This window comes from Protopterus annectens, chromosome 2.part2 (assembly GCF_019279795.1).
Source record: "Protopterus annectens isolate FY-2018-M chromosome 2.part2, PAN1.0, whole genome shotgun sequence".
In the NCBI taxonomy this organism is placed as follows: Eukaryota; Metazoa; Chordata; order Ceratodontiformes; family Protopteridae; genus Protopterus; species Protopterus annectens.
This window is the reverse complement of record NC_056730.1, coordinates 769,696,904-769,724,280: the sequence shown is the minus strand read 5'-3', so window position 1 is coordinate 769,724,280 and position 27,377 is coordinate 769,696,904.

Below are 27,377 nucleotides of genomic sequence, written 5' to 3'. Positions count from 1 at the left end.
AAATAGCCATTTGTAAATGTCCGTTTTCTATGTATTTTACTGTGAAATCTGTTGTCATGCAAATCCCACCATAGACATACATCTAAAAAATTCACTGATAAACCTACATCACCTATAGTGAATTTCAAGAAATCTGAACATGTATTGGCTTTTATCAGAAAATCATTTACTGTCAATTCATCTCCTTCTATAATAAAAAATAAATCGTCAATAAATCTTTTGTAAAACACAATTGTGAAATCTTCTTTTATCATGGATAATATATCCATTTCCCACCATGCCATGACTGTATTAGCAAATGCTGGGGCGGCAGGAGAACCCATGGCAATACCTTTTTTCTGCCTATAATGTTGATTGCCAAAAATAAAATAATTATTCTCTAACACAATTTCTACAAAACTACAAATAGTGGAAATAACATCATTCGGAAGTAGTTTTTTCTGTGTTAAATAACTACGTACTGCTTCAATACCTACATAGTGAGGGATACAGGTGTATAGGGATATGACATCCAAAGTAAAAATAATGTGTTTATTGTAGTCAAAACATCTATTCATATTAAATTTCTTGATTTCCTCCAAAAAATGCCAGGAATCCTTAATAAATGATGCCGTTTTTTGTATTAGTGGCCCCAATACTGCATCAATAATTAATGAAATACCTTCTGTGCTAGAATGGGGTTTTGGAATCTTTGTGAATTTTAGGGATTCCAAAGATCACCCCTATTTTTGGATTCTGTACAGAACAAAATTCATATAATTCTAAACCAATATATCCAGACATAAGTGCTTCATATATATATGATTCAATAAGCCTAAATCTTTTATGAATGTCAAATAAATTCACTTTCTCATATTCATCTTGATTTTCTAGAATGCCCATCATGTTTTTGATATATTCTTGTTGTTCCATAACCACTACATTTGCACCTTTATCACTTTTCATAAAACGTAACTTACTCTTTAAGGCTATTAATTTATCTAAGGCCACCCTTTCTGTTTTATTTAAATTGTCATGGTCATTTTTAGGTCTTCTCAACATTTTTCTAATATCTTCGATGCATGTTTGTTCAAAAACTTCCATAGTATATTGTAATCTAGGTACAAAACTGGAAGGTTTAACTAACCTGTAGTTGCTTTTTTTTTTTCTGTGTCTTGGGACTCATCAACATATGTCTTAGGATTATAACAGGGATGCAGCTGCAAATGCTACGTATAAGGAAAAGGAAGGTGTGGAGACTGTGCAGTTGTACAGTCAAGCCCTTCCAGATGAGGTGCTGATTAGTATGCTGGATGAGCTGATTGTGATAGTTAAATAAGGGAAACAAACCCTGTTGTGAGCATGATGAAGAAGAGACTTGTTTGATTTTCCTTGCTCTAGAAATGAAAAGGCTTCTTCTTCGTGTGAATCACAAGCCTTGCCTGTGTAAAAATGAGCACTGTGTTCTTCTAGACAGAGTAGGAGCATCAGAATGAGATATGCAGTCATGCTGAACGCAACATCAGGAAGCTGGAGACAATTAGGCAACCACAGCAGATGTGGCTTCAGACAAGCCTGTAATTATAAAGGGTGTGCTGGGAAGAGTTACAACTAATGAAAGATCCAAACAAGTAGCAATCCTACTTCAAGAGTGGTAAGAATTATTAAACTTTGTAGCACAGTTATTGGCAGGCTGTTTGTACAAGGCAATATGGTGAGATTGCTGGGTTTTCACATTACATTAAAGATATCAAGTCACTGATATATTTGGGCAAATAATTATTTTTGGATGTTGAGCTGAGTGAAAGATTTAGAACTGAGATTACTTTGAAGAAATACATAAACCATAGAATGAATATAAAACTGTGAATATGTGTGTCAAGAAATGAAATAGCTTGTTTACACAGTTCAGGACACTTAAGACTTCTCTGAGTCCCAATAGTTGGATCCAAGGGAATTGCAGAATGGAGGATGGGATGTTTTTATGGACTTAAGTTATACTTTTGGAAACTGTTATAAATGTCTTTGGCTCCAGGGGAACCATGTGACTATGTGAAATGCTGTGCAGCCTATCACCTCTCACTTTTGTGGAAAAGAAGAGCATTTGATTCAACAGTGAGAAATGTACAGGTGTGAGCAATGCGGAAAAGGAAACATGCTAAAGCTTCAAATATGTCAAGCTGCAGGCTATGTGGAAGTCAGGAACATTTGAAAGAAGAAGAGAGAGAACAAAGGATAAAGGGGCAACTATCAAAGTATCTAAAATAGCACAGAAGTAGGGGTGACACATAAAATAAGTTGCACTACAATGTTGTTGTACACAGGGTGAGCAAAGGATAAGACTTGTAGAAAGAAATGAAGGTTTTATTTGAACATTTTCAACAAAAATAACTGTGAAATGTTGGCAGTGAATGGGGAAGGTGAATATATCAAAAGGAAGTCCAAAAACTCTGTTGCAAAAATCTGCTTGTTTAAGTAAGCAGTAAAAGTGAAAAAAAAATGTGAAAAAAGGACAGAAAAAGAAAAAGTTAGAGAATTAGCAGTATAAAATGTGTTGTTTTAATGTGACCTACATAAAGTCACAAGTGTGATGTGTATTGGTTGCATAATGGATTCAAACAGTTGATTTTTGATGCATTTTGGGTTTTACTATTACAGAACAAGAGAATGAAATGATGACAATAACTGTACAAAGTAGTATAATTTAACTAGGCTGAGGGTTGGCATGATGCTTAAGGTATTTGTCTTACAAACACAAGGTACAGGGTTTGATTCTCACCATTGAGGAAAACTGGCAAGGTTTAAAATAGCCCACAAGGGCAACTGGCCTAGTATTCACCTATGGAGGAGAGTAGAAAAGAATATTAATGGACAGACTCATAGGTTCATAGGTAGATACTAGGCTATCTGCCCTAAGGCATTTATAAGCCTAGCCAGAGTGTATTTGGCTTCCGCCTCCCTATTAGATTAGCCTACTGTGCCTCTGTAAAGTAGGTCACAGAAGGTACACTTTTAAGATTAGTTTACTGTGCCTCTGTCTAGCAGGGACACAGAAGAGATCCCAGGGGTGAATTTGCGATTTCCCATCCACGCTTCCAGATTTCGCTTGAAGAGGGTCAGCGAGGGGCTATGTCTAACATGAATTGGGATTCTATTCCAGAGTGAGGGGAGCCTCTGGGAAATGAATCTGTCATTCCAGCATGTCCTATTTATTTTTGTGCTGAGGTTTAGGTCCCTGGAGCATGTAGCTCTAAGGGACTTGGATTTTTTGAGGTGGAGCATGTCCATTAATTGTGGGTTTGACATGGCTTTGTATGTCAGGCATAGATCGCCTCTGAGTAGGCGGTAAGCAACTGAGTAGAGCTGGAGTTTCTGTAGTCGAGCTGCATAGGACATCTGTTTGTAGCCCATGATCCTCTTGGTGATGTACTTTTGGGGTCTCTCCAGTTGATGCAGGTGTTGGGTAAGGTACATCCCAAAAAGGGCATTGTATTCAATTATGGGCCTGATGAGTGACGAGTAGAGGGCCACAATGACCTCTCTTAGGTTCATAGGTTCATACTAGGCTATCTGCCCAGGGGCATTTATAAGCCTAGCCCATAGTTATGTGGCTTTTGCCACCCCTTTAGTTTGAATAAAAACTATGCCTATCATTTTGCTGTGCCTCTGTCAAGCAGTGACACTGAAGTAATCCCTGGGGTATATCTGCAATCTCCCATCCATTGGTCAAGATTCCTCTTGAACAAGGCCAGAGAGGTGCTCTGCCTCACATGTACCGGGATTTTGTTCCACAGCATAGGGAGTCTCTGGGTGATGAATCTGTCCCTCCAGCACGTTCTATTTATAACCGTGTCAAGGTTTAAGTCTCCGCCCTTGTGGTTCTGAGGGATCTAGATTTTTGAGGTGAAGCATATTCATCAAATCTGGGTTTGACATGGCCTTATATGTCAGGCACAGGTCACCTCTGAGCAAGCGGTATGAGACTGAATAGAGCTGGAGTTCTTTCAGTCGGGCAGCATAAGACATATTTTTGAGACCCTTTATCCTTTTGGAGAGGAACTTTTGGGGCCTTTCAAGCTGCAGCAGGTGTCTGGTCAGATACATTCCGAACGGGGCATTGTACTCAATCATAGGTCTAATGAGTGATGAGTACAGGGGGACGATGACCTCCCTTGAGCTAGATGTGAATCCCTTCATGATCAGTTGGGCGATATAGAAGGTTTTCCTAACTACTTTAGCAACATGAGTGTCAAACGAAAGGCTACTGTCAACCCGGGTCCCCAGATCCCTGATGACTTTCTGTGCTCAGTGGATTGCCACCTATATGGTAGCTAGGGGTAACCTTGTTTTTCCCGAAGGGTATGACTATGCATTTTGGTTTAACTTCAGGCCATGGCTCTGGCACCAGTTATCCATTTCTGTGAGGCCCTTCTGGAGGATATCTGTGTCAGATGTGTTTTCGACTATGGAGTTTGCAGTCATCTGCAAACTTTGTCAGCCATAACCCTCCTGTGTTTGCTTGTACTTCAGAAAAGTAGATGCCGAACAAGAGTGGACCCAGGACTGAGCCCTGTGGGACACCACTTGTGACAGGCTTTGAGTCTGACATGGCTCCAGCAACTCTGACCCTGTGGGTTCTGTTACTTAGCCAGTTTGCAACCCATCTTGTGATGTATGGGTTTACATTCAAGCTGATGAGTTTTTCGATGATACCTGAGTGGGGTATTGTGTCAAGGCCTTTGCCAGGTCGAGGTAGGCTGTATGGACTGCCTTTCCCTCATCAATGGCCTTGGTGACTGTGTCGAAAAAGTCAACCAAGTTTAAGAGGCAGGATCTGCCTTTGACAAAGCCAAACTGGGTTGGATCCAAAGTCTGCAAGTTCCCTATGTCTTTATTTATGAGTTCCATTATGATCCTCTCCATGGCTTTGCAGATAAGGCTTGTCAAGCTAATGGGGCGGTAATTTCCAGGGTCTGTGGAGGCACCGCCCTTATGAAGTGGGACCACAGTCGCCGTCGCCACTCCTTGGGTACGTATCCTGAGGTGAGGCTAAGATTAAACAGCTGTCCTAACTGTGGGTTTAATTCCTCATTGAGTTCGTGAAGCACACAGCCGGGACACCATCCAGTCTCATGGATGCTGTGTTTTTGCCTTAGTGAGGGCAGTTCTCACCTGGGCGTTGGAGATGTTTGGGGGCTACAATCCTCTGGAATAGATATCTCTCCTTTTGGGGAGGGGAGAAGTTTGCACTGAACCTGTCAGCCAGTATGTTGGCAATGTGTGTAGGTTCAGTAATTTTCACATCATTTTGAACTAATTCTGAGCATATCTGGGAGTTTCCTCCTAGGTTTCTAACATAGCTAAAGAAGGCCTTATGATTCTCTTTAGAGTCCTTGGCGATTTTTCTCTCAAAATTTGCCTTGGATGATTTTATGAGAGCTCTTAGTTTTTACTTATAATGATCAAAGGTGTCTTACCTTTCAAGGATTTTGCTCTATCTTGTAGTAGCCTCCTCCTTTTGTTGTAGAGCTTGTTTATGGCTGGGGTCCACCAGACTGGACGCTTGCCTTTGGTACAGAGAGTCTTAGTTTTGTTTGGGATTGCCTGATCCATGCAGTCCTGTAGGTGCTGGTAGAAGGCATTTGTAAGTGATTCAGCGGTTTGAGTAATGTTTACCACTGGCTCAGGGGCCTTAAAGGAGACCACACTAGTTTTAGAAGTGTGAAATTGGCTTTTGAGAAGTTTTTCACTGTGGTCTTTTTGTTTCAGGTGGGGGGATGAGGACCTCCAGCGAGATTAGTTTATGATCTGATCTCACCAGTGAGGGGTATACTTCGGTGTTGAACATTTTGATCCCATGTTCGTGATGATGAGATCAAGTATGTTTTCTCCTCTTGTGGGGATGGTGACTAGTTGTTCCATGGCATTTGAGTTTATGAACTCCAGGAATCTTTGGGTTAGAGTGTTCGGGCTTGAGTAGTGTTCCCAGTCTATATTAGGGTAGTTGAAGTCACCTAGTATGATGGTGTTTGGAAATACATTTATCCCCTCCAATGTTTTCAGGAAGGCCATGTGAGGTTCCTGAGTTTGAGAGGGTGGCCTGTAACATGCTACAAATTGCAGAGCAGTCTTGCCTATGGTTAATTACACCTGGATGGTCTCCGATGCATCGTGCGTTGCCACCAACCTTGAGGTGTGGGTGTCCTTTATGAATATGGACACCCCTCCTTTCTTGGTGTTGTCCGGATTTTGGGGCGGGCATGATATGAGGTGAAACCTGTTAGTGCTGGGGTGCTCTCAGGAGCCTTGAACCAGGTTTCTGTCACAGCACAGACATCGATGTTCTCCATATTGAGAAGGGCCTCAAGTGCGTGCATCTTGAGATTAAGACTTCTGGCATTGAGCAGCATTACCCTTAGTTTTTTCTTTTTGGTGTTCTAGGGTGGTAGGTTTAGAATTTGAGCCTTGCCTAAAAAGGCACTATGGGGTGGCAAGAGCCTTTGCCAATATCCGGAAGCCCAGGGGTGACAGGTGCAAGCCGTCCCTTGCGAAGCAGCGTGGCTTGTCCAGCATGTCATCCCAGGCAGACAGACATTGGATCCCCTTTGAATGACACCAGAATTTAAGCCAATTATTAAAGCTGATCATCTTATCACTGTATTGTGGCATCATTCTAGGTGAAGGTAGGATACTGCTCAAGGTCAGGGTCATACCTGCCTGGGCTACATAATCAGAGAGCTCCTCGATGTCCCTTTTCATGTAGTCCAAGGAGGTACGTCTCAGGTCGTTGACACCAGCGTGGACAATGACTGAGTCGTACTTCTACCTGCTGTTGAGAGACCTGAGTGCTTGCGTTATGTGGCAGATTCTAGCGCCCGATAGGCAGCTTACTGTGACCTTCTCTTTACTCAGTCTGGTGAGCAGGACGTCAGTGTGTCTGACTATGGAATCACCAATGACAAGTGTGTCTGGCATTTTGTTTGGCCTTAAGGGCTGTGACTGTTTGACACTCTGACTGTGTGGTCTATGTGTTGCATGTGTTGGGTCGTGAGGTGGTAGTTGTTTGGGTGTCTGCTTTGGTGGCCTCTGCTGTTTTGGTAAATTTTTGATCAGAGCCTCCGAGTATGTCTTTGTGTGAGTATGTGTATGATTTGAAGTTGTGATGGTACCATGTGTGACTGGGTATGTATTGTGTGTGGTTACCTTCTCCTCCTGTCTGGTCTTGCCAGTCCTATGTTGAGAGAGCTCAGCCTCCAGTTTGGCCATATAGTTGCATCTCTCGCATGTATTTGTGTTTTGTGGGAGAAGGAGAGGATTGTCTGTGTACATGAGGCAATTGTAACATTGCATCAATATTCCCAGGTTCACCAGTTGAGCTGGAGAGGACACTAGCAACTGATCCCTCGACATACTAGAAGTAGTAGATAAAGAGACTTTCAAAGGACTCCGGGGGAAGTGGGTTGTAGGCTGGTGGGGTACTATCTATAATAAGAGTGCTTTATCAAGGTGCAAGTACTGTAGGAGTAAGTGCTAGGCTTTACAGATAGAGAATAGTCTACTTGGGAATCAAGTAGAGATGAACTTTTCAGTTATAGGATATGCTGGTTAGATCAGCAGTACAGCTCGAGGAAGGTAGTTCTAAGGGAAAATTGGAAGAGTGGAATTTAGATGGCCCAAATAGTTTAACCTTGTTTAACCGCTGCTCTTGTGTGCAACAGTGGTAACTCAGCGTGTTTTATAACAGGGGCTGAAGGGAGCTAGGAATTGGCCCAAACGACCAATGGACTACTAGTTTCTGGCTGAAACTTCACCAAATCGGACAAAAGGCAGCTCAGTGCTTCCCACTCCCACTGGTAAGCAAAGAAACTTCCCTCCTTCCTAATAAGGCAATGGATCAGTAACAGGAACTAAAAACAAAGCCCAGGGATCAGCAACTCTGAAACTGGACTACTCTAGTTCAGTAAGGCGGAAAACAAGAGATTTTTTGTTTTATTACAGAGACAAGGAAAAAACAGACAGTAAATGCTATAAATGCTGTAAATCGCTAGCACTTTAGTGTGTAGCCTACAGAAACAATTTGCAACAATTAGTAACTTAAAGTGCAATAAACAGTGTAAAATGCAGAAATCACTTAAAGTAGCAGTAAAACAGGCAAAATGCAGTCGCTAGCTTAATAACAGTGGGAAAGCCACAAAAAATATTTATATCTGGTAGAAAGTCACTCTTTTAGCTCTCTGCTGCTTGGATCACTCTGCAGGCCACCACGAGGATCTGTGCTGAGTTGGTACAAGCTGGAAAACGCGTGTTTAGCGTGTTTTATAGCAGGGGGTTGAAAGGAGCTAGGAATTGGCCCAAAACCACCAATGGACTACTAGTTTCTGGCTGAAACTTCACCAAATCGGACAGAAAGGCTGCTCAGTGCTTCCCACTCCCACTGGTAAGCAAAGAAACTTCCCTCCTCCCTAATAAGGCAATGGATCAGTAACAGGAACTAAAAACAAAGCCCAGGGATCAGCAACTCTGAAACTGGACAACTCTAGTTCAGTGAGGTGGGAAAACAAGAGATTTTTTTGTTTTATTACAGAGACAAGGAAAAAAACAGACAGTAAATGCTATAAATGCTGTAAATCGGCTAGCGCACTTTAGTGTGTAGCCTACAGAAACAATTTGCAACAATTAGTAACTTAAAGTGCAATAAACAGTGTAAAATGCAGAAATCACTTAAAGTAGCAGTAAAACAGGTGAAATGCAGTCGCTAGCTTAATAACAGTGGGAAAGCCACAAAAATACTTGTATCTGGTAGAAAGTCACTCTTTTAGCTCTCTGCTGCTTGGATCACTCTGCAGGCCACCACGAGGATCTGTGCTGAGTTGGTACAAGCTGGAAGCGTGTTTAGCGTGTTTTATAGCAGGGGGCTGAAAGGAGCTAGGAATTGGCCCAAAACGACCAATGGACTACTAGTTTCTGGCTGAAACTTCACCAAATCGGACAGAAAGGCTGCTCAGTGCTTCCCACTCCCACTGGTAAGCAAAGAAACTTCCCTCCTTCCTAATAAGGCAATGGATCAGTAACAGGAACTAAAAACAAAGCCCAGGGATCAGCAACTCTGAAACTGGACTACTCTAGTTCAGTAAGGCGGGAAAACAAGAGATTTTTTTTTTTTGTTTGTTTTTTTACAGAGACAAGGAAAAAAACAGACAGTAAATGCTATAAATGCTGTAAATCGGCTAGCGCACTTTAGTGTGTAGCCTACAGAAACAATTTGCAACAATTAGTAACTTAAAGTGCAATAAACAGTGTAAAATGCAGAAATCACTTAAAGTAGCAGTAAAACAGGCGAAATGCAGTCGCTAGCTTAATAACAGTGGGAAAGCCACAAAAAATACTTATATCTGGTAGAAAGTCACTCTTTTAGCTCTCTGCTGCTTGGATCACTCTGCAGGCCACCACGAGGTTCTGTGCTGAGTTGGTACAAGCTGGAAAACGCGTGTTTAGCGTGTTTTATAGCAGGGGGCTGAAAGGAGCTAGGAATTGGCCCAAAACGACCAATGGACTGATCTAGATGTGAACCCTTTCGTGATAAGGTGGGCTATATAGAAGGTCTTTCTAACCACTTTGGCAATGTGATTATCAAAGGAGAGATTACTATCTACGTTGGTCCCCAAATCTCTAATTACTTCTTCCGTACTTAATGGATTACCACCTATGTGGTAATTTGTGGGCACCTTGTTTTTCCCAAAAGGGATGACTATGCACTTTTTAGCATTTAGCTTGAGGCCGTGGCTCTGGCACCAAACATCCATCTCTGTGAGACCCTTTTGGAGGATGCTTGTGTCAGCTGGAGATTTGATTAGGGCCCCCAGTTTGCAGTCATCTGCGAACCTTGTCAGCCATAATCCCCACATGTTAGCCTGAACCTCAGAGAAGTATGTACCGAACAAGAGAGGTCCCAGAACTGAGCCCTGTGGGATGCCACTTGTAACTGGTTTAGATTCGGACATGGCACCTGCGATTCTGACCATGTGGGTTCTATCTCTGAGCCAGTTTGCAACCCATCTTGTGATATAGGGGTTGATATTTAAGCTGGTAAGCTTATTTATGATGCCCGAGTGGGGTATTGTGTCGAAGGCCTTTGCGAGGTCCAGGTAGGCTGTGTGGACTACTTTGCCCTCATCTATGGCTTTGGTAACTGTTTGAAAGAAATCAACTAGGTTTAAGAGGCAAGATCTGCCCTTAACAAAGCCAAATTGGATAGGGTCCAGTGTCTGGAGACTCCCAATGTCTTTGTTTATGAGTTCCATGATAAGACGCTCCATAGCTTTACAGACCAGACTAGTCAGGCTTATGGGGCGATAGTTTCCAGGGTCCGTTGTGGCACCACCTTTGTGGAGTGGGACCACTGTAGCTGTACGCCATTCTTTGGGTACATATCCTGTAGTAAGGCTAAGTTTGAACAGTGACTTAATGTGAGGATTCAGTTCTTCTTGGAGCTCATGTAAGACACAGCCTGGGACACTGTCCAGTCCCATAGATGCTGTGTTTTTTTGCTTTGGAGAGAGCAGCTTTCACCTGTGCATCTGTGATGTCAGGGAGGTTACATTCAGTTGGGATAGGCATTTGCTCCTTTGGGGGGGGGGGGGTTTGCGCTGTATCTGTCTGCCAGGATGTTGGCTATGTCTGTAGGTTCGGTATATTTTGTACCATTATGCAGCAATTCAGAGCATATCTGGGAGTTTCTGCCCATGTTCCTGACATAACTAAAGAAGGTCTTGTGATTATCTTTAGTGTCCAGGGAAATTTTTCTTTCGAAACTGGCCTTTGATGATTTTTATGAGGGACCAAAGTTTCTTGCTAATACTGATCAGAGATGCCTTCCCTTTTTGGGATTTTGCTCTGTCATGTAGTAGCTTCCTCCTTCTGTTGTATAGCTTATTTATGGCCGGGGTCCACCAGACCGGTCTCCTGTTTTTGGAGGAGTGAGTCTTGGTTTTATTTGGGATAGCACAATCCATGCATTCCTGCAGGTGCTCATAGAATGCATTTGTAAAGGATTCTGTGGATTGGGCTGTATTATCCTGTGGCCCAGGGGCTTTGAAGGATTCCACCTCAGTCTTGAGAAGTGCAAAGTTGGCTTTTGCAAAATTCTTTACAGTGATTTCCTTGGCTGGGGGTGGGGACGGGATATGGATGTCCAGTGAAATTTGTTTATGGTCTGATCTTACCAATGAGGGGTTTACCTCTGGTGTGGAACATAGAGTCCACATGTTGGTGATGACCAGGTCCAATATGTTGTTCCCTCTTGTGGGAGGCTTACTAATAAATGAAAAAATACTAAAGTAACAGATACAATTGTGGCATGGTCTGAGAAATGTGTAATAAATGATATAGTAAGTAAAGGGAAGGTGTTGCGACTAGTATTTATATATGTTCATTTTACTCCATAGTAGTACTAATGAGTTATTACAAAGCTTATATTTTAATAGATATCTATACAGCGGGAAATTGATGTTTAGGAAAAGAAATAAAATGCACTGATCTAGAAAGGAATAGCTATGCTTGTTTACCTTTTATGGAGTTCTAGATGGAATCCAATGAAAAGAGGGAGGGATTATGTATAATGATTACAAGAAGGGAGAAGTGAAAAAGATAAATCATCTTGTATGCTTTACTTATTATTATTTTTTTTTTTCATTTATCTGTTTTCTCCCATCAAGCTTCCTCAATGTAATATGGGCAAATTTGTTCCCTAATAGAGAGAATCATTCTCATTTCTACCAGGTGGGATCCTATGCTGGAGGGGCTGTCATCCAGGCAAACTTCAGAAATGTTGGCTTCCAATGAGAACATTTTGTTGCAGGATACTAACCTCTTTCCTGGTGATAATGTGCAGATCTGCATCATCAGAACAACTGCCACTTCCTGATATCCGCACATGTGCATACCTTCATATGAAGGACAGGAGTTACAATCAATGACCTGGGCAGCGACAGTGAATCCACCTCTCTATATTGGCTTCTGATTTTGGCATCTGAGCCCTTCATTCTTTGTCACCCGTGTATCAGGCATAGCTGGCCGTGAGCCGTGCCCATCCTCCCTGCCAGCACCATCAGTTGCCCAGACTGTAACTGAACCCTAGACCCCTGGGCTGTATTCAGGGCTTCATCCCTCTACATCAGGTTGGCACTGTTTTGTTTAATTAAATAAGTGTCACACATTAGAGAAATGAAAGGAAATGTGGGGGTCTATTTTAGTGAGAATTTATCAGTAGAATATAAGATATTGTGGGGAAAATGTGATGATTGGGAAAAGGAAGATTTGTTAAAAAGGAAGTTTGTCTTATGTATATGAAAAGAAAATGAGGTCATGGTAAATACATTTTGAATATTTAAATGATAATAGAGCTGACTGGTACAAAGGAGTGATGTGACTCATGTTGATGCTCATCAAGGTATAGAACAGAACATAAATGTACGTAATTATGAAAAACAAAATAGGTTTAAAGATCTCAAGAAAAAGCAGGTTTATTATAGAGATTACAACTAAAAAAACATGCAGTAAATGGGGAAATAAAGATTAAACAGAAACAAATAACATTAAATAAAGGTGAGGGTTGTGAAGTACAAGAAGCAGATAATGGTGTCAGTATTCAGAAATGAATGCTTATTCTGAATTTACTGCCTTATCTGAAGTGGTGAGGTGCTTCCTGCATGGTATTTTAACTGTATCACCTTACTTGTTACATTTGTAGCAAGCAGCTTGGTAGTTTGCTATGCTTGCAGAACATGAGCTTTTTTAGCCTTTAAGCTGGAATTGAGAGGAGCACCAGATCAGGGAACTGCACAGTACACCAGATATCCTGGCTATGGGTCTGACAACCAATATAAGGTACACTTATTCAAAAAAGAGGGCAAATATAAACATTTGATATATGTTGACCATAACATGTAGGGATATTGTGGGGAAATTTAAAATAATTTTAATAGGAATATTAGCAAGGTGAGGCAACACTTATGGGGCAAGGGTTTACTGTATAAGACAAGGAAGAAGAAATAAACTATTTGTTAGCTTTAATGCTAAAAAGGAACTATAACGGATTAGTGGAATGGAAAGTACAGGAAAAGATTATGTTGCTAATAAAATAAGTATGTGAAAAAATATCCAAGAGGAAAAGTGATCCAAAGAAAAATATTGAAAACTGAAAGTTGAAACGGATATTAAAGGAAGAAAAGAACTGCACACATAAGGAAATTAAATTCCAAGAATTAAATAAAGTGTTAAAGAAGCATTCTACTACAGTGTAGGATAGTTTGGGGTATGAATTGCAAAAGGTTAACAGGCAAGCAAAAGGCTGATTTTTATATGGACTACATGAATCGTATAGTAAGAGGATATACAGATCAGAAAAACTAAAACAGTAATAACATTTATGTGGAAAAAAGGGATAAACTTAAAAAACTAGAGACACATTGTTTTCTGTCAGAATGACTGCAAAATCTTAATGAAAGTTTTACAAATCATATTTATAAAAGTAGAAAAAATGATGATAGAAAATTAAGTTTATGTGGTGAAAAATAATGATATAGGACATCTACTGATTATGGTAAAGGAAATAGCACAGGGTATGAAGATGAAACCATGTCAAATTGTTAACCTGTGACATCCAAAAGATATTTGATAATGTGAGAAATGAAAGCATATGGGAAATGTTATTCAAATATTAATTTCAAGAAAGAAAGCTTATAATGTTTGAAAGGTATAAGTAGGAATATCAGAAGAGTACTAATTCTAAATGGCTATACTGAATTATTTTGACATTTTTCATAGTGTCCAAAGGGTTGATATACAATGAGCCTTTGAAAAGGATGTCCATGCCTTTGAATGTGACATGACCCTGCTCACCTTTCAGACAAGTTCCTCCATGTGATCTTTAGGTTCATTTGGAGATTCGGCTGTAGAGTTTGTATCAAAGGCACATTCCACATATGTCTGATGAGAGGCAAGCAGGCTAAGTCTTTTCATTCCTCCCTTCCCACATACCAGCTGCAACAGGTACCTGAGCTGCTAACTGAACTTGTCAGTAGTGCATGATATAATTTATTTATTTGCTTATCTGTTAACTAAGTAAGGATATTGCATTTTAGCAGATCTTTATTTTCCTAACATGACCTGCGCCACAAGATTAAGGCTAAGTGCAATATGGGAAATTTATAGGACAGCAAATCAGAGTATGTTGCCCACACATTCATTACCTTCCTATTTGTTGCACAATAGCACTGATATTATTTTAACATAACACTGAAATAGAAATGAAATAATTACAGCCTTATTAATCCTTCCTACCTGTTATGCCAGCTGCATTCCACATTCTCCTTGAACAACCTGAGGGGTTAATATTCCATAGCATATGTTTACACTTTATGAGTCACACCATTTATTTTGTCTTTTGTTACTATATATGTTGTGTGACAGTATCATACTGACTGTCTTTACTGTATGTGTTACTCATACCTTCCCAGCATAGTCAACAAAGAGCCTAAGGAATGTTCTGTAATTTTAACATTTTTTTAACATTCCTGTTCAGCTATGACATGCTATTTCTTCAATTTTACATGGCGATTTAAAGCATCCTTGCATACTTAGAGAACATATATGTGTAGATTTTGCTAATATTCATTGACAAACTATTACATTAGGTACAGAAATATATATGCTGTGAACATGTGTGTACCTCTCAACCTGTACGCTTTTAATTTAGAAACATGCGTCCACTCATCTGTCCTGATTTCACATGAGATTGCTCTGATTTGTTCTCTTTCTTTGGTTCAGTTGCAGATCCAGAAAGATAGAGCTTCCCTGGTGTTTGTCACAGTCAAAATAAACCATTGACGGGCAACCTGTAATGTAGTACTATCATGGCCTATTCAAATAAACTGGTAACACGTAGTACTAAAGCTGCTGTGGTGATTAGCATGGAACTGGTAGGTAACAGTGCAGTGTATTTAAGGTATATATTTATCATTTATTGTGTGTGTGTGTGTGTGTATGTGTGTGTGTGTGTGTGTGTGTGTGTGTGTGTGTGTGTCTGTGTGTGTGTGTGTGTGTGTGTGTGTGTGTGTGTGTGTGTGTGTGTGTGTGTGTGTTTGCATGTGTGTGTGAGTGCACGTGTGAGTGCTCGCATGTGTGTTTGTGTGTGTGTGTGTGTGTGTGTGTGTGTGTGTGTGTGTGTGTGTGTGTGTGTGTGTGTGTGTGTGTGTGTGTACATGCACATGTGTGTGTGTCTATGTGCACCTGTTGGGGCAGAGGGTATAGCTCTATCCCTCAAATGTCTCTGATTTTGTCTCATATTTTTGCTGTCCCACAGTTTTTTTTTCATTTTCTCGTAAATTACAGCTAGACAATAATGCCAGTCATTACAATTTAATACTTCATATTATTCAAAAAATGCATATTCATGCAATACCTGTTATTCTATTATCATTAAAATTGAGTTAGAGTAATATTTAAAAAAAATTAACCCCTTTTGGATCTTTATCTCTGTCCCCCTATTTTTAGCTTTGACCAGATTTCTTGGACAAATTTGAGAGGTATGCTATGCACATAGACAGACACAAAAAAATAAAGTAAAACATAACGTCATTGTGAAGACCAAAGCACATTTTATATTTCTCAGTGGAAGAACTGTGGCAGACTTTGGGCACTGGCTCTTAGCTTTGAACTTCTCACAATAAATAATGCCTATAAGTAGATAATTGTTTTGCCATCTCAAGTATATGCTGCTGTATTTTGAACAACATAGCTGTAAATGCATTTTTTGCACATTGCCATGATCTGTGCATAAACATTAGTTACAAATCAGTATTCTAATTTAAAAGCTGGCTCAAGCCTGTTGTGTTATAAAAATGGGGTTTTACTTCAACCACATGAGCATGTATTGGTAACCTGTCTGTTTCTAGTTCTGTTCCTCATAAAGTGTGTAGTTTTTCTGGTAAATTATTGTAGATTGCATTCACTAAATAATAATAGGCATGTGAGTTTCTGGCTTTGTACCCTTCATAAAATGCCTGCTAATGCAAAGTTTGCTATTTTAGCAACTTTTTAAGTACGGCCAGCATTCAAAAATGTGTAACTAATTTGGGATCTTTGTCTCTGATTCTTGAGATAAGAAGTTGAGAAGGTAGATGTGGTTTGCAATGGGATTGCTCTGCATTATTTTGACAGCTGAAATACATTTCTGGGCCATTATTTCTGTATTTCTTCATTCACTGATCTGGAGAAAACAAATGCAGTATACACAGTTATGCATGTGGCTGTAGCTGATGACTACAAATGTGTGCATACATATGTATATATATGTGTGGGAAGGTATGTATGCATGAGCATAATAATATTTTTTGAAGAATATAAATATGCATAGTTTTTAAAAAGAGGCCTTCTTTGACATATATTTACTGTTACATCATGGGAAGAATAAATCCAGTGGTTATGTTGACCTCTGTAAATTATTAAAATCATGAATCTACAAGGAGGCTTTATGATTTCAGAAATAAATTGTTTTAGAATTCTCACTAACAATTACTTTTGGGGTTCTGAAAATGTTAGCTATTGAGTTAACAGTCTATCAGTTGCTGTCATTTTTGCACTGGGGCATATGGAGCTATATCTGAGTGGAGCTTTATTTATGTCAGTTATGTGGTATATCTTTAATTGGATAACTAGGTAGTTTCACTGGCCTAGCTGTATGCACATTGTTTGACTTGAGACCTGGATGCAGTTCAACATAGAATACAGAGTGTATGACAAGCAGCAAGAGATAACGTCAGAAAAAACAACACTGGGGCATGGCCAAGGATGAACACAGGATAGCAGCAGATTTCTTCAGCTCCACCAATTTCAGTGCACTGACAGGAAATAATTACTTTAAAAATTAATTTATGAAGTAATTTTCTTTCTAAATACGTTTGGTATATCTATTTCTTCAATAATATCTAAAAAAGAAAGAACATTTTAATAATATTCCTGTCAGAAATCACCTTGGAAATTTCTCTGTCAGCTTTTCTGTTTGAAATGAGTTCCAGTAAGACAAATTCTCAAGATTCCAGCATCAAGAAAGAACTTCAGTCTCTGATATCTACAATTCAGCAACTTACTGCCAAGATGGATAAACTGGATACTAAAATAGATACCTTCATAGAAAAAACTACAAAACAAATAGACTTGTTACATATAGACTTGCAACAACAGAAGATTCAGATTACAGGCATAGAAGAGACTGTAAATGACATGCAGAATAGAATCCAAGAAGAGGAAATCAACATTGAGTTTTTGCTGAAACAAAATACACATCTACAAACAAAGCTTGATGACCTGGAAAATAGATCTAGGCGCAATAACATTAGGATTTTTGGACTGCCAGAAAATATTGAAGGTAGCAATATTACTTCTTTTTTAAATACATGGCTCTCTAAAACTTTAGACTTGCCAGAAGCATTTTCTTTTGGTATCGAAAGAGCCCATAGATCTATCGCTAATACAAACTCTAACAAAAAGTATCCTAGATCAGTTATAGTTAGATTTCTATCATCTTTTGATAAAGAGATGGTACTTAAATCTGCTTGGGCTAAAGCACCAGTTAAAATTAATGAGGCAACTGTGTGTTTTGACAATGACTATTCTTCCTTGGTAATAACTAAAAGAAAAGTTTTTCTGCCATTAATAAGGGAGCTTAAGAAAGCACAGTTTAAAACCTACCTTCCTTTTCCTGCCAAGCTAAAAATATTCCTTCCTGATGGCCCTAAAATTTTTGAAGACTTAGACTCTGCATTGCTGTTTATCAAAAAAAATAAGATTTTGGATAAAATAGAGGAAATGGAATGGGCTAGTCCTTCATTAAAGAGATTGGCAACAGAAGCTTCATGGAAGACTTCAGAGAAGAAAAAGAGACTAAAAATAAATGACTTGTTCTATGTTTTTTCTTTTTTTTTCTCTCTCTCTTTTTTTCTTCACTATTAATCTTTTTAAATACAGTTACTGCATTTTCAGAAAGCCACAAATATTCTGAAAAATATTTAATCAAAGTTATTTTCTGTGTACAAAGAACTGTTTTTGTTTCATAATCAGTCATAATATCTGAGGAACTAATAACAAGCTATCATTCAATATGTTTCTCTTTCTGACAAAGAGAACCAAGGTTAGTAACTTGATACATTTTTTTTTCTCTTCTTTTCTTTTATTTTAAATAATGACATTCTTTTTAGATTATGCATTGAGTAAGGGGTGGGGGAGGGCAGGGAGAGACGTGTAATGAAAATATGATAAATGGAATAATAACTTATTTATTCCTTGTAAAAAAGTATATATGCTGTTTAAATGATATTACTAATTATACTTCCTTGATTCTATTGCTTAAACTTGTTTACAAATAATCTGTCATGCTTTAATTAATAACAATTATAACTAATTAGTAGTAAATAATATGTTTCATATCCATCTTTATTAATATAAACAGCAAGTAATATTCCACTGTAGATACTTTTTATAGCTTCCTTTTTCATTTTTTTATCTTTTCTCTTACTCTCTTTTTATTTTCTACTCTCTTTTTTTATGCTCTCTCTCTCTATTTCCTTTCATATTTGTACATTCACATGCTTTTGATCATACTGATACAGTAAATAATAAGATTTGTATAAAAATTGAATAGGGGCATAAATAATTAGTTCTATTACATATTAATAACTGTGGGCTTAGTTTCACTTTCATAGAGGCTGTAATAACTTGTAAAATACATTGCGAAGGTTTTGCTCTGTTTAGCTTCATTTATATTGCTAAATGAATGTCAGTCACTTGTTTTTATCAAAATTCCCACCAGAATGTTAAGGGAGACAATTTGGGATGTGGGTTACCTCGTGAATCGTGTCCTCGAGTTGTTTTAAAAGCTTCAACACTCAGAATTCACACAGAGAAGCTGAATACAGTCAATTTGAACTTTGACCCCTGAATTCACGCTGACACATCGCAGATTCAAGAAGAACACTCTACCAGGAAGTAGAACTGCTGCAAATGCGACTCTGTGATGGAAAATGAACTCTATAACATTTAAATGTGAGTTATTTTTAATAACTACTTACTTATCCATGTTATAATTTATAAAATATGAAAGTTATAATGATTTTAAATGATTCAGTATCCCATAGTACGCAAATGTGATATGTTAGAAGGCATAGAAAGTGAAACATTTATACATATGTTTTTGAAAGTTTACTTGACTGCAACATATTAATGTATGTAAAAACCTATGATTTAAATATATACATTGCTATAATTCATTTGATTTATCTGACTGACAAGTAAAAATATCTTTATGACTCTATCTTAGAAGAAGTTGTCATGTGACATATTTTAAAGCAGCAGTTCAGATATATAAAATACAGATGGCTTTCTACACAATAATGCAAGTATATCTGAGACTTTACATAGTTATGCAGTATGATTTATAACCATTTCTATAAATATAATATTTTATTTTACTGGCAATAATAAGTATGAGAAAAAAGCTTTGATGCAAGTAATTTAAAGTCTTTTGGAAGCTGTTAACTGCATTTCTATGACAGAAAATAGGTACATCTTAACATATGTAATGTCTGAACTATAATAGCCTAAGTTATTGATTTTAAATGAACAGCAGAACTTATTTTTACAAACTTTGAATAAATTAATATGTAGATATACCCTTTTTCTTTTTTCTCTCTCTCCCTCTCTCACTTCTTTTATTTCTTTCTCTCTTCTTGGTTCCTAATATCAAGTTTATTTGAATACTATTTGATTATAAATGTATTATATTAAATAGATGTACATTGCAGTATGAATTGTTTTTAAAAGTTTCTATTTGTTTATATGATGCTGATTTATCAAATGTGTAGCTTTGTCTTACCAGATAATCTAATTGAAAGTTGTTAATTTAAGTTAATAATAACTAGTATTAAATTGATAAGGTGGCAGCTGAGGTACTGCTGCTTAGGGTAGGGGGTTAACTTGAGTAGTATGTGCTACTCTAAGTTGGAGTTTTTAACTCCAGGCTGGGTGCAAGGTTTAATCCTTACATTATCTTCTTTTGTTCACTGTTGTGTGTATATAGTTCTGACATCCACAATACATTTTGTAAGCTCATTGTCACTACAAACAAAATTGAATTTTATACAAAATCCCATAAGAGATTTAATAAATACAGCTATATTTAAAGGTACACCTAAAGGAGGAGGTATAACATTATTTATTTTGTTAATTGTTATTTTGATTATAAGTTTTTTATGTTTTAAAAATGCCAAATGACTTCTCTAAAAGGAATTTCTTTAAACATTAATGGACTGAATAACCCGTGTAAAAGGGCAAGCTTAATAAGATACATTAATTTACATAAGGCCAATTTAGTATTCCTTCAAGAAACACATCTCCTGAAAAAAGATATTGATAAATTAGCCACAAATAAATATGCAGTATTGGTTAGTTCAGAGCACACTCAGAAAAAAAGAGGAGTGGCTATTTTATGGAATAAAAGTATGCCCATTCCTAAAACTATTAAGTCTTATCAAGATGATAAAGGAATGTTTTGTATGATTACAATACAAATTAATGGAAAGACTTATACATTAATCAATGTATATTGGATGCCAGGAATTGGTATTATTACAGTGAAATGCCATCTTAATAAGATCATATCATTTTCTATAGGAGATATTATTTTGGCAGGTGACTTTAATTGTATCCTACATGAAAATGATACTACTACTATAGGAAAAAGGAAAATTACATCTAATGCAAAACATTTAAAGGATTTTGTTAATTCTTATCATTTAAATGATATTAATAATCAGATAGACTCAAAATCATTACCATACACCTTTTTTTCTAACAGATATAAAACTTATTCAAAAATAGAGTCTTTATTTCTAACCAGATGGTAACAGAATTAATTAACTCTAAAATCATTTCATGTCCTATATCTGATCATAATTCAATTGTTTTTGAGTTCATGATAAAAAATACTTACAATGTTCAGATCAAAAGGATACCAGCATACTTAACTCAACTAAAAGACTATAAAGAATATATACTTTCAGAAGTACAACATTTTTTAGACATAAATAATACTCCTGAAGTTTCCATTGTTTATGTTTGGGATGCTTTAAAATCATATCTATATGGACAAAGTATCAGATGGTATAAAAATAAAAGGAAATCTTGGGATAAGGAATTGTTAGATATTCAAAGTAAATTAGACTCTTATAAACATAATAATAAGAAAATATTATGGACAAGAAAGTCATTGAAGAAATAAACAAACTAAATGAGAAATACAACGAAATTTTAACCCATAAAGTTAAAATAACTTTAGAGAAATACAAGTTTTTGTCTTACTCAATAAGCCCCAAATACTTACATAGACTTAAAAACAAAACAAAAAGGTTGAATAAGCAAAATCATATCAAAGAAATTTTCTCTCTAAGGAAAAAGAAGAATGTTTCTAGTCTACCAGAAATATTAGATGAATTTAGAAATCACTTTCATAAAATTAATCATAATAACATTAACATGGAACCTAAAGATAAAATAAAGGAATTTATAACAACGAACATGAATAAAAAACTTAACAAACAACAGATTAAACTATTGGATAAAAGTATTTCATATACAGAGGTTGTTACACAAATAAACAAGCTTAAATCAAACAAAGCACCAGGTAATGATGGTATTACACCAGAGATATATAAAATTCTTTCTAAAAGTACATACTCATTAATACATAAGGTTTTTACTTTGGCCCAAAATGAACTAATACCCCCCCCCCCCATCTTGGCAATACACATTTATTTCGCCAATTTTAAAACCCAATAAAGACCCAACTAGATGTACTTCATATCGAACCATTTCATTACTTAATGTTGATTATAAAATGTTTATGAGTATTTTTGCTGATAGATTGAAGACAATCATCCCAGGCATTATAGATATAGATCAGACAGGCTTCATTGTAAATAGAAACACTTTTGATAATATAAGGAGGACTCTAACATTAATTGATTTTGCAAATAGGAGAAAGAAAGATTTAACACTTATTAGTCTTGATATAAGTTCAGCATTTGATTCAGTAAGTTGGGACTACTTGTTTACCTTACTGAAGTGCACAAACTTTTCAGATGCATTTGTAAATCTAATTGAGCATCTATACACAGGAGCATTGGCTTACATTAAGATAGGAACATATGTCTCACAAAAAATACCCATTTTTAAAGGTACAAAACAAGGGTGTCCACTCTCTCCATTATTATTCACTTTAATAATGGAGCCTTGGGCTAATCTGATCAGAAATAGTACTGATATAGAGGGATTTGAAATAGATGAAAATACAACATCTAAAATTCAACTTTTTGCAGATGATGTTCTAATTACATCAGCAGGATCTAATTCTTCTATGCAGTCTCTATTTGATAAAATGATTAATTTTAAAAGTATTTCTGGTTTAATATTCAATGAAGAAAAAACTAAAATACGACCTATATATACACGAAAAAATGTTCTCATTAGTAATTTTAGTAAATATGTACCCAATTCAGGTCAGATAACTTACCTAGGTATAATATTAACTAAAGATATTAAATCTATTATACATACTAATTATAATACCTGTCTTCTTAATATACAAAATCTTTTCAATACCTGGAATAATATGTTTTTTACTATGGAAGAGAGACTTACAATTATTAAAATGATAATATTCCCCAAGATATTATACTTAATACAATCAATAATACTCCCACCTACAAAAATAATTATCAAGAAATTGAATACACTAATGTTAAATTTCCTATGGGCACCTAATAGACCTAGGATTGCATTAAAGAAACATACTAATAGCTGGTCTCAAGGGGGTATTTCTTTTCCAGACTTTAACTTATATACTATCTCTTCTATTATAAAAGTTATTACTTTGTTAATAGATCAGTCATATGTTGCAAAATGGAAAGATTACTGGGAACTAATTAGTATTCACTTCATGAAAATCTCCTTAACACATAAAAATATGATTGTAAATAACTCCATGCTATGGTTACTAAAAGAATTTTGTACTTCATCTATTACACCAAAATATATAGTTAGTTACCCATTAAACATTATTATTAGTTATCGTAATTTTATATTCATGCATCCTAAATATAAGGAATGGAACTTTATTATATTCCCTATAATGTATACACGAGGTATGCTTTTGTCATCCACTTCTGAAAGAACTCATTTAGCTACAGATAATGATCTAAAGTACTGGTATCAGTTGCTATCTGATAATAAAGTTAAAAATCTAGACTTCTTAAAACAAGAATTTGATCTGAGAGAAACTTGTTGGTTAGAAGTTCAGACCTTTAGACAACATCTCATTAATAAAATTGATTTAATGTCTATAACAGTTAAAGAATCTATTCCAACATTGATTGATTACTTGATATTAAATTTACAACATAAAGTTTCTGATAAAGGTAAGCTTTCATACATACATAAAATTATCAGAGAAGAAACTTTTTACAGTGTAGATACCTACTGGAATTATTTCACTTCTATTTATGGTGACTCACCAAATCAACAAGATAAACAATATATATTGGAATCTGCCTATAAAACTACTTCTTCCATTGTCTGGAGACTTTTTACATGGAAATTTTACATAGATCCTTTTATACACCTTTGATGATGAATAAAATAAATAATAAAGATAATCTATGTAAAAGATGTAATGTATAAATTAATGCTGACTGGGCTCATATGTTTTATGACTGTATAAAATTGAAAGAATATTGGAAGTCAATCAATGATTTTTTGCAGGCTCTTTTTACAGATAATTTCATTATTTCTAAATCTCTTATATTATTCAACACTCCTGTACCTCAAAGTGTTAAAAAGGTTAAGCTTCCCTTGTTATGGTCTATTCTAGCAGTGGCTAGAAAAATAATAACCAGAAATTGGATTTCAGATACATCTCCTTCGTTCAATGAATTTAAAAATGTTATGACTATAGTGTGCCATATGGAATTTATGACAATAAAATCAAGAACTACTAGAAAAACATCTTATTATATTATATGGGATACTCTACAAAACTTGTTAAAAAAATCTTAACTTTACTAGCATGGTATTTTAGTTTAATTAATTGATTTGATTGTAGTGGATGTCTTTGTAAATACTTTGGTTATTTTATTGAATGTTATAATCATATCTATTTCAATTACTTGTATAAAATTGTTATGATATTTCTCTTGTATGTTAAAAACAATAAACTTGTTTTAAAAAAAAAGAAAAAACAACACTGGTCTGCAGCACAGCATGTTTGCTTCATGTATACACTCTCTATATGACTCTGTTAACCCTATATTTGGCATGATGGTCTTATAGGTCTAGTGCAGAGGTAATGGAGTTGTGGGATACTAACATTCAAACACAAATTGAAGAACACATAATGTTAAACAAAATTAAAATATAACCAGAACAGCAGTTTTTTTATTAATATTTGAACTTGTATAAAACTAAAATGCAGTTTTTGTTTGTAAAAATAAAATTAACTGCCACACTAATATTAAATAAATATAAACAGAACAAAACTGATTTATATTAATATTTGAACTTGTATAAAACTTTGATATAAAACTTAAAAGCAATTTTCTTTTATAAAAGTAACTGCTGCTACACTCATATAAAATTAAAATAAATATAATTTGTATAAAAAAATCAAATTAATTCCAACTAGTAAACCAGTATAAAATTTAAATAAATAAAAGTTAAATAAGGTCTAACTATGAAACTGATATAAAATAAAACTAAAATAAATACAAATCTAAATTTTTATAAGAAATAGCATCAGATAAGCTCTGTCCCTAAGTAACTATTAAAGTATTATAAAGCTGAAATACAATTTTTTTTTTAAAAACAGCAACAAATAACTTTAACCTACTAATTAATGAACTAATCTAATATTAATATTAACATCACATAAGTTTTAACTACTAAAGTAATTATCTACGGACTAAACTACTTCCACTTTACATTCTTCTGTCATGATGGCCTCTGGGTCTGGTAGTGCTTCCTGGAGGGCACGTTCTCCATTGTAAACTGCACTTTCCCTTTTTGCTGCCTGTAGAACAGGTGGTAGGGCTTTCATAGAAAAGCAGTCATCGTCCTCATTCATTTTGATTGACAGCAATGAATTAAGTGTTTGGACATTTAATGACTGCCTCAGCTTAATTTTTCTCACCATGCTGAATATTCGCTCAGGTTCACTATTTGAATGTGGCAAACAAAGAAGTGTTAATATGAGCTTCTTAAAGAGAGGCATTCCTTTCACTTCAGGGTTTTGTAGGACTGTTGACAAGTACCTGAGGAAACATGTATCTGTTTCAGACTCCTGGTAAATGGCAAATTCATCCTTAAGTTGACTACATACTTGCCATGACTTGTAAACTCCTAGATGGGTTGTCATGCTCATTACAACTGCATTTTCAAGATTTAATTTCAAAGAAGGATTCAATAAACTGCCAATATTTTGCAGTATGGTGCCACCAACAGGCAATTGCTTTTCCATTTTCAGAAGGACTGCAACCAGGGTTGCCAGATGTCCCTATATGGACGAGACTGTCCTGGGATCAGCAGCCTGATCCCAAGTCCCGCACTGCCGGTTTAAATCCCAGGCAGCCTCTGCTTTGTTTTTTTGATTGGCCCGTATAACGGCATACGGGCCAATCAAAAATCACTAAACATGAAGCTACCGGTATACGGGCCAATCAAAAAATTGCAAAACAGAAGTAGCTCCGTGTTTAGCGATTTTTGATTGGCCTGTATACTGGTATACGGGCCAATCAAAAAATTGCAAAACAAAGCTACTTCTGTTTAATACGGAACTGGGATGTCTTGCATTAAACAGAAGTAGCTCCATGTTTATTTATTAAAAAAAAATAAACACAGAGCCACTGTTGTTTAATGCAGAACTCTGATGTTCCACATTAAAGACCTAGCATGGAAGACCTTTTTTTTTTTTTCTTCATTTGCTGTGAAAGACTGTTTTTGTCCCTACCTAGCCAGTCAGAAATCTGGCAACCCTGACTGCAACATAAAATGCATTTACTTTGTTATACAAGGAATGCTCAATTACAGTACCAACAATGTCATCACCATTTTCATCCAAATATTTTGCAACATCAAGTCCCACATGAACATGCTGCAAAATATTATTGTCATCCTCAAGAAAAGAATTACTGGTGGTACAGATATTACCTATAAATTCTATAGTGGCACATGGCTTCAGTAACCTGCTTGCATACACCTGCAGGAGTTTTGCAATAATCACTGTACAGACTTAAAAGTTGACAGCTTCTGGCCTGCAATTCCACATTGAACTTAAGGAGAGACTCCATAGCATACTTTAGGAAAAGGAATACCAGTTATATCTCATGACTATTAAGCCTTACTGTTATGAGGTCTATTCTAGCTGGCTGGGGCTCATATGATTGGACATATGACAAAAGTGCAGGCCACAGGTTCAGTATTTGCTTTACAACTTTATGAAGACTCAGCCAATGATTGGAGGATATGTTGGATAACTACAAGTGGCTCAGTATCAACAAATAATGCAAATTCATTTAGTTTCTGTTGCTTCTGTGCACTATGTGAAAAGTGATTAGAAATGTCTAGTATTAAGTCTTCTACAGGTGATTTTATTGCTTTCAAACCTGATTTCATGCAAAGGTCTGCTATATGTTACAGACACCCATACTAAAGAGATCAGAACTGAGAGCCTTTAATTGTGACAGCAGAGTATTGTGTTTACCAGCCATGACTGCAACATTTTCTGATGAGTATGCAGCCATATTACTTGTTGGAATATTGAGTCTTTAAAGACTTTCCATAAGGCAGTCATATATTACTTCACCTGTACCTGTCACGCAAACAGGCATGTTTAAGAACTGAACAACATTTCCACATTTTGCCTGGTCAAAATAATCTAGCTAGAATCACAAGGAGTTTATTATCCTCCATATCAGTGCTCTGGTGTAAATAAATGCAATAAGACTGCTTTCAACAAACTTCTGCTGCATTTTCCTGCTATTTTTTATCCATGACATCATGTGCAATGCATGCAGACTTACTGGCACCGCGCACTTATCCTCTTCAGGACTTCAAGATCACTTAAGTGTGCTTTTTTCATGTATTTCAGCAGATGATCCACAGCACTAAAGGGTAGGTTGTACTCTATAATTAAAGCAACAAATCTCACTTGCTATTAACACTTTCTGAGCTGTACTTGTGTGTCTTTCTTCCCTTCCAGATGTAACCTGCTTTGCATTTCTCTTGTGTTTCTCTGTATC